Genomic DNA, 15,853 nt, shown 5'->3' on the forward strand with positions numbered 1-15,853 from the left:
TTATCTCTATCAGATCTCAGTCTCGTAAGTGACCGTGAAGGGATTGACAACCGCTAAGCGTTGGTTGTGAGTTGCTATCATTTTGTGTAGGTACGAGGGACTTGTACGTGGTCTCCTACTGGATTGATACCTTGGTTCTCAAAAACTGAGGGAAATACTTAAGCTACTTTACTGCATAATCCTCTCCTCTTCGGGGAAATCCAATGCAGTGCTCAAGAGGTAGCAAGAAGAATTTCTGGCGCCGTTGACGGGGATGCTTACGCAAAAGTCAACATACCAAGTACCCATCACAATCTCTATCTCTCGCATTACATTATTTGCCATTTGCCTCTCGTTTTCCTCTCCCCCACTTCACCCTTGTCGTTTCATTTGCCCTCTCTTTCCCAACCTCCTCCTCTCTTTCCCGCCTTGCTTTTGTTTGCCACTATGTCTGAAACTGGGGAGATTATCGTTGATATGGACAATAATGATAACATGGAAAATCCCGAGGCTCCGGCTGATGAACCCCCTATCTTGCATACTAAAAAGTTTCGAATCGGCAGTGGTAACATTATTGGCAAAGGTGTTATTCAAGATTTATTTACTTGTGTCGGTGTTTTACCTTCCATGGGTTGTTCTATTCTTCATAGAACTAGTAGTCTTGCGAATGCTATCGCTATGCTTGTAGTTGAACTTGAAATACAATTTATGCATATGCATCCTTGCATACAAAGAATTTTTCTAGAATTTTTTAATATTGAGCATTCTTTTGTTAAGCGCGCTGTTACTATCTTTTTGGCTCATGAGTTTAGATTTAACATGAGAGAAGCCAAAGAAATCTTTGCGCACTATAGGGTGGACGCCGGTCGTCCTCCCATAGAAGCGATCCTTTATGATCAAGAGGAATTTAGACATTTTCAATCTTCCGACTATGTCGCTTTTAATGAAAACCTTAGAAAAAAGGTTCCTACCAAAGTCTTGATTGATTGCATTAACGAACTTAATAATGATTTTTATTTTCAAAACAATGAGCTAGGATACTCTCTTGAGTATAGGCTCACAAAATTTTGCCAAAAGAATGCTTTTAGTGATGAGATAGTGGTGCACTATGAAGGGCCGAAGGAGGAACCTATTCCTCCTGTGATTGATCTTGGGGACCTTTGTCCCACCAAATTTAGCCCATTTGTTTACTTTTGCTTGCCTTAAAGAAAGCTTGCTCCCGAACGTAGAGAATATGAGATGAGTTTTCAAGATCTATCTTACTATTATGGCGCTACTTAAATCTATCCTTGTTTTTATGCCTAGCTAGGGGCGTTAGACGATAGCGCTTGTTGGGAGGCAACCCAATTTTATTTTATGTTTTTCGTTTTTGTTCCTGCTTAGTGCTAAATTTTGTTTCTACTTTCTGTTTAGATGTGTTTTTATGTTTTAATTAGTGTTTGTGCCAAGTAGAACCTATAGGATAAGCTATGATGATAGTTGATTTGATTCTGCTGAAAAACAAAAACTTTGTGCTCACGAGAAACAATTCAATAAATCACAGGAACGTGCTTTTGCATTGATTCTTTTTGCCGCTGATCAATAAACAAATTGTCCAGTACGTCCTATTTTGGTAGAATTTGTAGAGTTCCAGAAGTTTGTTCTGTTTTTGATAGATTCTGTTTTTCGTGTGTTGTTTGCTTATTTTGATGAATCTATGGCTAGTAAATTAGTTTATAAACCATAGAGAAGTTGGAATACAGTAGGTTTAACACCATTATAAATAAAGAATGAGTTCATTACATTACCTTAAAGTAGTCTTTTGTTTTCTTTCCCTAACGGAGCTCACGAGATTTCTATTGAGTTTTGTGTTGTGAAGTTTTCAAGTTTTGGGTGAATTCTTTTGATGGATTATGGAACAAGGAGTGGCAAGAGCCTAAGCTTGGGGATGCCCATGGCACCCCCAAGATAATCCAAGGACACCAAAAAGTCAATGCTTGGGGATGCCCCGGAAGGCATCCCCTCTTTCTTCCACTTCCATTGGTAATTTACTTGGAGCTACATTTTTATTCACCAACATGATATGTGTTTTGCTTGGAGCGTCTTGTATTATTTGAGTCTTTGCTTGTTAGTTTACCAAAATCATCCTTGCTGTACACACCTTTTGATAGAGCCATACATGATTTTGAATTTGATAGAATACTCTATGTGCTTCACTTATATCTTTTGAGCTTGATAGCTGCTCATAGTGCTTCACTTATATCTTTTTGAGCGTGATAATTTTTGCTCTAGTGCTTCACTTAGATCTTTTAGAGCACGGTGGTGGATTTTTTTTAAAGAAACTTTATCTCTCATGCTTCACTTAGATTATTTTGAGAGTCGTTAATAGCATGGTAATTTGCTTAATGTTAATATACTTGGTGTTCAAGATATGTGAAACTTTCTTTTGAGTGCGTTGAATACTAAGATAAGTTTGATGCTTGATAATTGTTTTGAGATATGGAGGTAATAATATCAAAGTCATGTAGTTTAGTAGATGTGAATTTGAGAAATACGTGTGTTGAAGTTTGTAAGTCCCGTAGCATGCACGTATGGTTAAAGTTGTGTAACAAATTTGAAACATGAAGTGTACCTGGCTTGTGCATCCTTATGAGTGGCGGTCGGGGACAAGCGATGGTCTTTTCCTACCAATCTATCCCCCTAGGAGCATGCGCATAGTACTTTATTTTTGATGACTTCTAAATTTTTGCAATAAGTATATGAGTTCTTTTGACTAATGTTGAGTCCATGGATCATACGCACTTTTACCTTTACGCCATTGCTAGCCTCTTCGGTACCGTGCATTGCCCTTTCTCACATTGAGAGTTGGCGCAAACTTCATCGGTGCATCCAAACTCCGTGATACGATACGCTCTATCACACATAAAACTCTCTATATCTTCCTCAAAACAGCCACCATACCTACCTATTATGGCATTTCCATAGCCATTCCGAGATATATTGCCATGCAACTTTCCACCATTCCGTTCATAATTATTATGACATACATTACTTTTGTCATATTGCCATTGCATGATCATGTAGTTGACATCGTATTTGTGGCAAAGCCACCATGCATTATTTTTCATACATGTCACTCTTGATTCATTGCACCATCCCGGTACACCGCCGGAGGCATTCATATAGAGTCATACCTTGTTCTAGTTTCGAGTTGTAATCCTCATGTTGTAATCAATGGAAGTGTGATGATCATCATTATTAGAGCATTGCCCAAAAAAAGGAGAAAGGCCAAAAAAGGAAGGCCCAAAAAAAAGGCAATGCTACTATCTCTTTTTCCACACTTGTGCTTCAAAGTAGCACCATGTTCTTCATGTAGTGAGTCTCATATTTTGTGCTTCAAAGTAGCACCTCGTTCTTCATGTAGTGAGTCTCATATATTGTGCTTCAAAGTAGCACCATGTTTTTCATATAGTGAGTCTCATAAGTTGTCTTTTTCATACTAGTGGGAATTTTTCATTATAGAACTTGGCTTGTATATTCCTACGATGGACTTCCTCAAATGCCCTAGGTCTTCATGAGCAAACAAGTTGGATGCACACCCACTAGTTTTCTTTTGTTGAGCATTCATAGCTCTAGTGCTTCTGTTGCATGGCAATCCCTACTCCTCATGTTGACATCAATTAAAGGGCATCTCCATAGCCCGTTGATTATCCTCGTCATTGTGAGACTTTCTCCTTTTTTTGTCTTCTCCACACAATCCCCATCATCATATTCTATTCCACCCATAGTGCCATATCCATGGCTCACGCTCATGTATTGCGTGAAGGTTGAAAAAGTTTGAGATTATTTAAGTATGAAACAATTGCTTGGCTTGTCATCGGGGGTATAGAAGTTGGGAACATCTTTGTGTGACGAAAATGAAGCATAGCCTAACTATATGATTTTGTAGGGATGAACTTTCTTTGGCCATGTTATTTTGAGATGACATAATTATTTTGATTAGTGTGCTTGAAGTATTATTATTTTTATGTCAATATGAACTTTTGTCTTGAATCTTTCGGATCTGAATATTCATATCACAATTAAAAAGATTTACATTGAAATTATGCCAAAGTATCACTCTGCATCAAAAATTCTCTTTTTATCATTTACCTACTCGAGGACGAGCAGGAATTAAGCTTGGGGATGCCTGATACGTCTCCAACGTATCTATAATTTTTGATTGCTCCATGCTACTTTATCTATTGTTTTGGACTATAATGGGCTTTATTTTCCACTTTTATATTATTTTTGGGCATAACCTATAAATCGGAGGCCCAGCCCAGAATTATTGTTTTTTTGCCTATTTCAGTGTTTCGAAGAAACGGAATATCAAACGGAGTCCAAACGGAATGAAACCTTCGGAAACGTGATCTTCTCACCGAACGTGATCCAGGAGACTTGGACCCTACTCCAAGAAGTGCCAGAGGCGGTCACGAGGGTGGGGGGCGTGCCCTCCCCCCTTAGGCGCGCCCCGTACCTCGTGGGCCCCCTGATGCTCCACCGACGTACTCCTTCCTCCTATATATACCTACGTACCCCCAACATATCGGGGACGGAGCCAAAAACCTAATTCCACTGCCGTAACTTCCTGTATCCACGAGATCCCATCTTGGGGCCTGTTCCGGAGCTCCACCGAAGGGGGCATACACCACGGAGGGCTTCTACATCATCACCATAGCCCCTCCGATGAAGTGTGAGTAGTTTACTTCAGACCTTCGGGTCCATAGTTAGTAGCTAGATGGCTTCTTCTCTCTTTTTGGAATTCAATACAATGTTCTCCCCCTCTCTCGTGGAGATCTATTCGATGTAATCTTATTTTTGCGGTGTGTTTGTTGAGACCGATGAATTGTGGGTTTATGATCCAGCTTATCTATGGAAAATATTTGATTCTTCTCTGAATTCTTTTATGTATGATTAAGTTATCTTTGCAAGTCTCTTCGAATTATCCATTTGGTTTGGCCAACTAGATTGGTAGTTCGTGCAATGGGAGAAGTGCTTAGCTTTGGGTTCAATCTTGTGGTGACCTTACCCAGTGACAGAAAGGGCTGCAAGGCACGTATTGTATTGTTGCCATCGAGGATAACAAGATGGGGTATTTATCATATTGCATGAATTTATTCCTCTACATCATGTCATCTTGCTTAAGACGTTACTCTGTTTTTAACTTAATACTCTAGATGCATGCTGGATAGCGGTCGATGAGTGGAGTAACAGTAGTAGATGCAGAATCGTTTCGGTCTACTTGTCACGGATGTGATGCCTATATACATGATCATTGCCTGGATAACCTCACAACTATGCTCAATTCTGTCAATTGCTCAACAGTAATTTGTTCACCCACCGTTGAATACTTATGCTCTTGAGAGAAGCCACTAGTGAAACCTATGGCCCCCGGGTCTATTCTCATCATATCAATCTATATCACTTTATTTACTTGCTTTGTTTTACTTTGCCTTTTACTTTTTACTTTGCATCTATCTATCAAAAATACCAAAAATATTATCTCTATCAGATCTCACTCTCGTAAGTGACCGTGAAGGGATTGACAACCCCTAAGCGTTGGTTGCGAGTTGCTATCGTTTTGTGTAGGTACGAGGGACTTGTGCGTGGTCTCCTACTGGATTGATACCTTGGTTCTCAAAAACTGAGGGAAATACTTACGCTACTTTACTGCATCATCCTCTCCTCTTCGGGGAAATCCAACGCAGTGCTCAAGAGGTAGCACACCACAACTAGCATCATGGGTCAATAAAGGGCTCAACTGGGGGCCGTCCAAGGACGTGCCCTTGTTGCAGGGCCGCGTTCAAGATCTCCTAGAAAGAGATATCAATCTAGCCGTAGTGATGCAGGTTATGTTGATTCGCCACATCCTGCCCTGCAAACGTCGCCCCCTCCGCCTGTGGGACTTTAATCCGGAAGGACCACGAGCCGTCCACCATTTTGTGGGTCCGACGCCCATGGAAATGTCCAAATTGTTCTTCGGATCACAAGCAATGTGTCCGGACTCGTCCGAGTATGCGGGTCTGAGCTGCAATCGCCTGGATACTCAAGTAAGTAGCCCTGTAGCCGGACACGCTATCCGTATATTTATCATAAAATTGCCCTTAAAAGAGTTGTCCCTTAAACAGGAGTGGATAGCGAAAGCAAAGCTAATCAGGTGTCCGTCCCCCCTCCCTGAGACTACGTCGGATCCCGTGTTAACCAGGATGCTGGAGGCTGGGCCTTTGGAAGAAGGCGAAGAGGGGAGCAAGGAAGCTACCGCCTCCCCGAAGGAGGCTGTCCGGAAAGGAGGAATCAAGAATTCCTCTAACCAGGGGAAGAAGAGGACCGCCTCTGAAGACCCGGAGGCCATGGTCTCAAAGCGGGGGAAGAAATCTTTGTCAGAGGGTCCGGCGCCGAGGGGTGCCCCGGTCGCATTGCGCCCCCAAGGGGATCAGCTCTCCAGCGAGCCGTAAGTAAAGAGGGGGTTTTAAAATGAGAGACATCCCTGTTCTATTTCTGAGGAAGATAACCGAAATTTTACCTTGCAGTTCGGATCACAGCCCTTCTCAGTAGAGCTCATCTTCAGGGGATCTTCGTCCGGAGATGATGGAGAGCGGAACGCCTCCCCCTGCCGTACCGCCTTGCAAGGCGGGCGACCCTGAGGTGTCGTCGCGGAGGGTTTCTCTGAATCCGGCAGGGCCGTAAGGCAGTCGTATGGCCCCCCAAGGCCCTCCGTGTCTGGCCTTCGAAAAAGGCCATCGGATGAGTCCGGCACCGTCCGCTGCACGGTCGGAGGAGCTAAAGGATCTGCTCGGGCGAGCGTCTATCTCAGAAGAACACCGTGCGTTGATGGATACGGTGATTGGAAGGATTTCATTCGCGGAGAGCGGGTTGTACGAGGCCGCCAGGAGTTTACTGACAGGTTTTGAGGTACGCGAAATGATGTACCTTTTGACAGATCTGCATATATAAGATGCACCATGTATAGATAGTAGCCCCTGAGACTCTGTGCGTTGTCAAAAATGACGGCGCGCCGAGGATCATAATCCCAGGTATAATATGTCGCCTTTCCTATGTAGGTGGTGAAGTGTTCGGTGGCTAGCCGGACTAGTGAATTTGCCGAGCTAAAGCGGTAACTTGACGTGGCAGATGTCGACATCACGCTTGTCAACAAGCGGCTGGACGAGGCACAAGGTATGTAATTTCTCCGAAGACACCTGGTAAGAGGAGCTTGATGCCCGTACCTTACAACATTTGTGCTTGATGCAGATGGTGCCGCTGCCATGGAGAACCTTCGGGCGGAACTTGCCCGAGCCAAGGAGCAGGCCAGGAAAAGCGATTGGGCTGCCTTAAAGGCGGCTGAAGAGCTGAAAGCCGAACAGGCTGCTCACTGCCAAAGCAAGAAGGAAATGGCCGAGATGGCTGTAAAGTTGAAGAATGCTGCCGACCGCTACAAGCTTCTTGAAAAAGAAGATCGGGTGGCACAGAAGGACCTAGAGAAGGTCACTACCGAGGCCAAGGATACTCGCTCTGTGATGAGAGCTATGAAGGAGGAGCTACGTCAGGCCGGAGATATCACGGTTGGAAAGCCCTTTATGTTGTGAATGAAGTTCGGGGATCCTAAATATGCTCCGTTGGACCGGAAGTGGAGTGCGGTGAACACTTATCTGGACTTGGCGGCGAATGCCGTGGACGCGGCCGAACACTTCCGCGATCAAAATAACCACGAAGTGGAAAAGCTTTTTTGGTCGTAGTTCCACAATCCAGAGCGCCCACTTTCATTAACCGATCGTTTGGCCGCATGGGCAGAGCTGAATAGGTTATCCGGACTCGCCATGAAGTATGTCGTGAGTCATCTGTGGCCGAAAAGGCCCGAGCCGAAGAGTTATTTTAGCTTGGTGCAGCAGCTCCTCGGTGCGGTGCCGCATATTAATGCAATGAAGAGGTCAGCGTGCATAGAGGGTGCGCAGATGGCTCTTGCCCATGTCAAGACATACTGGGCGGAGATGAAGGCCATTGCTGTTGCATCCCAAGATTCGGACGAGAGCCGAGTACCTGCCAAGCACTATTTTCAGGAAGTTCTGCAGGGCGCTCGTTTAATAGAGACGCAGTGCTTGAAGGATGTTATGTTTGAATAACATGTATTATTGTAAAACAATGTTTCGATGGAATATAAAAGCTTTTTATACTTGTGCCTTCAAGAATTAGAATACCTCTTGTGCGGCCGTTAATGTATATGTGAATATAACCTGAAAGATGGCAGTCTTCGGCTTCAGCCCCCACGCATATAATGTGGGGGTGTTCACAGAAGGCGCATTTTCACAGTTGATCCAACGTCTTGGTCCTATTAAGGAGGTGATAGCGCAGCGAACTAGGCAACCGGACTATAATGCTTTATCACTTTCACTTAGTCATAGGAGTCTGACAGTGGGGCTACGATATAGCCCCTAGGGGCACCGCGCTCACCCGAATTCGGGGCGCGTGTGTGCCTGGCCGGGAAACGACACTTTGTTAATGCGGAGGAATCCTAAAGATTCCGGCGGGTCATCGAGTGGTTGACCAGTCTCATGCTATATCATGATAGTCAGTTTTTGGCTTTCTCTACTGAGGTGCTCACCTGGCCGAACCGGGGCACAATCGCAGTAGTTCTCCTGGTGCCGCCTTAGCCGATAGAGCGGAACGTAAGGCAGCAAAACACAGGAGCCGGGCAAACCCAGCATTTGACCAAGGACATGATTCGGAGCTGATGCATATAAGGCCAAACTCGCGACGCCGAACACTCCCTAAGGTATTCGGTCTTTATGAAAACGGGCTGAACAACGCCCTTGGTAAGAAGCCCCTGGTGTCCAGGTACGCGCAAAATTCTGACGTGGCCACATGCCAAGACACCAACCTCCTCCTCGGTTATAACAAGAAACCGGGGGATGTGTATCAACAAGAGACAGTGAAAAAGGTTTACGCAGGGTCTTAATCTGAAAAGAATCCTTGGAACGGGTCCCTACTGCACGTCTGCGCCTGTGTCTCCGTTGTGCTGTATCCTGGATGGGTGTAGCACAGTGTTCATCTGTAAAAGAGAGGAACTTAGTTGAAAAAGATCGTGCGAAAATCTATGTTGTATTAAATAAACAAAGTATAATTTAGAAAATGGGTAGAATTGAGCTTTATTGTCTCTTGTTGTACACGCGCGGAGCCCCTTGTACGGGGGTATGCGGTTAGTAAGCCCTTGTGTGTTTATACCGGACTCGTCTAGCCATGTCCGGGGTCTGAACGACCTGTTTAGGTGCTTTGATTAGTGAAGCTGGTTTAGTGTGTGGCTGTCAAGGCAGCCGCACAGTCTTCCGCGCTCGAGGAACACTCGATATTTCCCTTTAATGAGATGATGCCTCACGGACCGGGCATTTTAAGCGTAAGGGATGCATAATGCGGTATTGCGTTAAAGCGGGCGAAAGCTTCGCGCCACAGTAGTGCTTGATAGCTACTTGTAAATGGGCGATGTGGAAGGTTAGCTTTTCACGTCGAAAGTTGTCGGGGGAGCCGAACATAACTTCTAGTAGGAGAGAACCCGTACAATGGGTATCTGAGCCTAGCGTTACCCCTTTAAAGGAAGTGTTGCCATGGCGAATTTTTGTTGGGTTTATCCCCATTTTGCGGATTGTGTCCTGGTATAGCAGGTTTAGACCACTGCCGCCGTCAATTAGGACTTGTGTAAAGTGGAGTCCGTCAATTATCGGATCTAATATCAAGGCAGTTCACCCTGCGTTCCGCATACTTCTAGAGTAATCCTGATGGTCGAAGGTGATTGGTTTTAACAACCAATGGCTGGACTTCCCTGGGATAGGTCGTATGGCGCGTATCTCTATAGGCGGCACTCTGTTTTTCCCTTTTGTCACATGAAGTAATTTTACTGTTTTGACTTCTTGTGGGAACTTCTTTTGTTCTCCGGTGCTCTGCTTGTGGGGTTCGTCATCGTCCTCGCTTGGTATGTCGAGCCCCTTGTGTTCGGCGTTTAGTTTGCCGGATTGCTTGAAGACCCAACAATCTTTGTGGGTATGGTTTGCAGGCTTCCCAGGAGTACTGTGGATTTGGCATGGTTTGTCCAAGATTTTGTTTAGGTCAGATAGCTCATTCCTGTTATCCTTGAGGGGCCGCTTTTTCTGATTCTGCCGAGAGCTTTTGAATCCGGCGTTGATTGTTGTGCTCTTCGGGATGTTTCCCATGGTCCGGCGCTGGTCCTTGCTACGTCGCGGTTTCCCGTTTCCATCCCTAACTTCGGATGTACTTGGGTCGCTGGTATTGCTTCTTGCCAACTAGCTATCCTCTCGTGCGCAAAAGCGGGTCATGAGGCTTGTTAATGCGGCCATTGTTCTTGGCTTTTCTTGGCCGAGGTGTCTGGCGAGCCATTCGTCTCGAACGCTGTGTTTGAAAGCTGCTAAGGCTTCGGCGTCCGGACAGTCGACTATCTGGTTCTTTTTAGTAAGAAATCCGTTCCAGAGTTTCTGGGCTGACTCTCTGGGTTGTTGTGTTATATGACTTAGATCGTCTGCATCCGGAGGTCGGACATAGGTCCCTTGAAAATTTGCCCGAAAAGCATCCTCGAGCTCTTCCCAACTTACGATGGTGTTTTCGGGAAGGCTTTTAAGCCAATGCCGGGCTGGCCCTTTGAGCTTGAGGGGTAAGTATTTTATGGCGTGGAGGTCATCTCCTCTAGCCATGTGTATGTGGAGGATATAATCCTCAATCCAGACTCCAGGGTCTGTTGTTCTGTCGTATGCCTCTATGTTTACGGGCTTGAATCCCGCTGGAAATTCATGGTACAGCACCTCATCGGTGAAACATAGGGGGTGTGCGGCACCCCTATATTTGGATGTGCCATGATGTTCGGATACTTGTTGCGTTGCATTGCTTACTAGAGCTTGCTTTCTTGGCCCGTAGATAGACCTGGTTGGGCTGTCTTCTTGATGTGAATCCTTGTGCAGATTGCGTGCCGGCTTGTGTGCGGCACCATTTACCGCTCTATGTTGGCCATGGGGTTGTTTATCCGACCTGGTGGCTTCCTTATTTTTTGATTGCGGGGGCTCTAAGGCCTCCTCATCAAATTCCGGCAGTAATTTTCGCTTCGGATAGCTCTTTGTGTGGCGACTATCGCCGTATTTGTCTGCGGTGCTGAGTACTTTGCCCCATCTAATTCTGAGTGCATCTTCCGCTGTTTTGAGCTTTCGCTTCTGCTTTTTCAGGCTACGCACAGTGGCGACGAGCCTTTTGTGGAGGTTCTTCTGCTCCAGCAACTTGCCCGGTGTGAGGTCGTCCGGACTATTATCTTCGCCGGAGACGGGTTGTTTGGTTTGTTTACCCAAGTTGCCCTATTCAGACTGTTTCTCGATGGCATGTTCGTCGTTCGCCAGTTCGCCCTGCTTTATGGCTGGGTCTGTATGGCTGCTGTCTCTATCGAGGTGGGGTTTGGAGCAGCGCTTATGCCACCGCTTTGAATGCTTTTCGAGGGAATGATCCCTCGCTGTGTCCCTTTGTTCCTCGTCGTCGTTTCCTTTAGGTGTGTCCACCATGTATATATCGTGAGATGAGGTGGTTGCCCAGTGCCCTATAGGCGATGGTTCCTGTTCGTCTCCTACATCGTCGTCCATACCATCGATGTCTTCGGAGTCGAAGTCGAGCAAGTCGGTTAAATCATCGACAGTGGCTACGAAGTGGGTGGTGGGTGGGCTTTGAATTTCTTCGTCATCCGCATCCCATCCTTGCTGACCATAGTCCGGCCAGCGCTCTCCTGATAAAGAGAGAGACTTTACTGAATTCAGAATGTCGCCGAAGGGCGAGTGTTGAGAAATGTCCGCGTCGGAGAACTCCATGATCGGCGCCCAATCGGATTCGATCAGCAGGGGCGCGGAAGGTTCGGAGTCCAGGGAGGAGTCCGACACCTTGGTGTCACGAGCTTCGCAAAGGACAAGGCTGGTATTCGGCTTGATCGCCGTAGAGATTGCAGCCCCCGAGGCGGTGTCCAACCACCCGTCCTCGATTGGCATAGTCGGCTCCAAGCTAAAGGTCAGAGCGGACACTAGGGCGGCCTCCTGGGCACTGTTTGGTAGCAGAGCTAGATCATGCCCATCGTGACAGTGCGGCACGCTTGGCTGTGGCTTCAACCCGTCGAAGATCAAGTCTCCACGGATGTCAGCCGTGTAGTTCAAACATCCAAATCTGACCTGATGGCCAGGGGCGTAGCTTTCGATCTGCTCCAGATGGCCAAGCGAATTGGCCTGCAGTGCAAAGCCGCCGAATACGAAGATCTGTCCAGGGAGAAAAGTCTCATCCTGGACCACATCGTTGTTGATGATCGGAGGAGCCATCGGGCCTAAAGATGACGACACAGAGGAACTCTCAATTAAATCACCAATGGCGGTGTCAAAACCGGCGGATCTCGGGTAGGGGGTCCCGAACTGTGCGTCTAGGCGGATGGTAACAGGAGACAAGGGACACGATGTTTTTACCCAGGTTCGGGCCCTCTCGATGGAGGTAAAACCCTACTCCTGCTTGATTAATATTGATGATATGGGTAGTACAAGAGTAGATCTACCACGAGATCAGATAGGCTAAACCCTAGAAGCTAGCCTATGGTATGATTGTTGTTTGTCCTACGGACTAAAACCCTCTGGTATATATAGACACCGAAGAGGGCTAGGGTTACATAGAGTCGGTTACAATGGGAGGAGATCTACATATCCGTATCGCCAAGCTTGCCTTCCACACCAAGGAAAGTCCCATCCGGACACGGGACGAAGTCTTCAATCTTGCATCTTCATAGTCCAGGATTCCGGCCAAAGGTTATAGTCCGGTCATCCGGAGACCCCCTAATCCAGGACTCCCTCAACTGTATTGCAATAAACATGATCTAATCATATTTACGCTAAATGCAAACACCAAATAACATTTATTTAGGTTCAACACTAATCCCGAAAGTATAGGCAGTGTGCGATGATGATCATATTAATCTTGGAACCACTTCCAACACACATCATCACTTCATCCTCGAGTAGTCTCTATTTATTCTGCAACTCCTGTTTCGAGTTACTAATCTTAGCAATCAAACAAGTATAAAATACCCAGGGGTTACTACAAGCACTAGTAAGGTACACATCAATAACATGTATATCAAATATACCTTTGTTCACTTTGCCAGCCTTCTTATCCACCAAATATTTGGGGTAGTTCCGCTTCCAATGACCATTTCCTTTGCAGTAGAAGCACCCAGTTTTAGGCTTAGGTCCAGCTTTGGGCTTCTTCACGGGAGTGACAAATTGCTTGCCATTCTTCTTGAAGTTCCCTTTCTTTCCCATTGCGATTTTTCTTGAAACTAGTGGTCTTGTTTAATCATCAATAGTTGATGCTTTTTATTGATTTCTACCTTCGTCGATTTCAGCATCACGAAGAGCTCAGGAATCACTTTTTGTCATCCCTTGCATATTATAGTTCATCACGAAGTTCCAGTAACTTGGTGATGATGACTAGAGAACTTTTTCAATCATTGTCTTATTTGGAAGATTAACTCCCACTTGATTCAAGCGATTGTAATGCCCAGACATTTTGAGCACATGCTCACTAGCTGAGTATTCTCCTCCATTAGGCAAAGTACATGGGCATGAGTCTGAAATACAAATTTCAGCTCTTCGAACATCTCATATGCTCCATGGCATTCAAAACGTTTTTGAAGTCCCGGTTCTGAGTCGTAAAGCATGGTGCACTAAACTATCAAGTAGTCATCATATTGAGCTAGCCAAATGTTCATAACGTCTACATCTACTCCTGCAATAGGTCTATCACCTAGCGGTGCATCAAGGACATAATTCTTCTGTGCAGCAATGAGGATAAACCTTAGATCACGGACCCAGTCCGCATCATTGCTACTATCATCTTTCAACTTAGTTTTCTCTAGGAACATATCAAAAAACATATAGAAGCTACAACGTGAGCTATTGACTTACAACATAATTTGCAAATACTATCAGGACTAAGTTCATTATAAATTCAGGTCAATTAATCATATTACTTAAGAACTCTCACTTAGATAGACATCCCTCTAGTCATCTAAATGATCACATGATCCAAATCAACTAAACCATGTCCGATCATCACGTGAGATGGAGTAGTCTTCAATGGTGAACATCACTATGTTCATCATATCTACTATATGATTCACGTTCGACCTTTCACTCTCAAGTGTTCCAAGGCCATATCTATATATGCTAGGCTCATCAAGTTTAACCCGAGTATTTTGCATGCGCAAAACTGGCTTGCACCCGTTGAATTTGAACGTAGAGCTTATCACACCTGATCATCATGTGGTGTCTCAGCATGAAGAACTTTCGCAATGGTGCATACTCAGGGAGAACACTTATACCTTGAAATTTTAGTAAGGGATCATCTTATAATGCTACCACCGCACTCAGAAAAATAAGATGCATAAAAGATAAACATCACATGCAATGAAAATATATTTGACATGATATGGCCATCATCATCTTGTGCTTTTGATCTCCATCACCAAAGCAACGTCATGATCTCCATCGTCACCGGCTTGACACCTTGATCTCCATCGTAGCATCGTTGTCGTCTCGCCAACCATTTCTTCTACGACTATCGCTACCGCTTAGTGATAAAGTAAAGCAATTACATAGCGCATGTATTTCATACAATAAAGCGACAACCATATGGCTCCTGCCAGTTGCCAATAACTTTTACAAAAACATGATCATCTCATACAACAATCTTATATCACATCATGCCTTGACCATATCACATCACAACATGCCCTGCAAAAACAAGTTAGACGTCCTCTACTTTGTTTTTGCAAGTTTTACGTGGCTGCTACAGGCTTCTAGCATGAACCGTACTTACCTACGGCACAAAAACCACAGCGGTGATTTATCAAGTTTGCTGTTTTAACCTTCACAAGTGTCAGGACCCCGACTCAATGCCACGTCGATATAGCATGTAACACCTCATATAACTTTGCGGCCTCACGCACGGTATCCCCACGGGTGCCGCCTTACCTTTGCCCGGGACCGTTTGCGCCTTTTGGCACACGTATATGATAGTGCAGCTAGCATCCATATGACAAAGAACACGGGCTAACATGGCTAGTCGTGAACCCAAAGTGGCACTAACTTATAGGGACAGGCATACATGACCCAACAACGAACGTGTCGGTCATCAGCGAGTGAATCCAGGCTGTAGCACTGAGCTAGCAAGACTCCGGTGAACCGGGCTGTAGCGGGCTAACAGGACTCCGAAATTCATCGCGTGACATTTCCCCGAGGGGACAGACACAAGAACGAAGAAGGACACATGCCGGCCAGCCTAAGTGTTCCGGAGTAGTAGCAAGCTACCATGGCTCAGTGGAAACACTAGGAGACATTTCCCGGTAAGAGAGGCTACTAAGGATAAACAACTAAAGAGTCAGATCCCACACATACCAAGCATTTCAATAACATACACACAATATGCTCGATATGTGCAAATACAACATGGCATCACAACATGAATTTATGACTCAGGTATTTCATTCAATAGGCTCCGAGGAGCGAGATATTACAAACATGGGTCTCATGACCCAACAATCAGAGCATACATGTCAAAGCACATCCGGAAGCTAAACATGTCTGAGTACATACATCTACAAATGAAAAAGGCTGAGAAGCCTATCTATCTACCAGATCCTGCCGAGGGCACAAGATCGTAGCTGCGGTAACAAGCTAAACGTCGAAGTCCACGTGAAACTACTAGTGAGACTGGAGTCTCTCTGCAAAACATAAAATAGGCAAATGTGAGTACAAATGTACCCAGCAAGACTTACATCAGAACTAAC

The sequence above is a fragment of the Triticum dicoccoides genome, chromosome 6B (genome assembly GCF_002162155.2).
Source record: "Triticum dicoccoides isolate Atlit2015 ecotype Zavitan chromosome 6B, WEW_v2.0, whole genome shotgun sequence".
In the NCBI taxonomy this organism is placed as follows: domain Eukaryota; kingdom Viridiplantae; phylum Streptophyta; class Magnoliopsida; order Poales; family Poaceae; genus Triticum; species Triticum dicoccoides.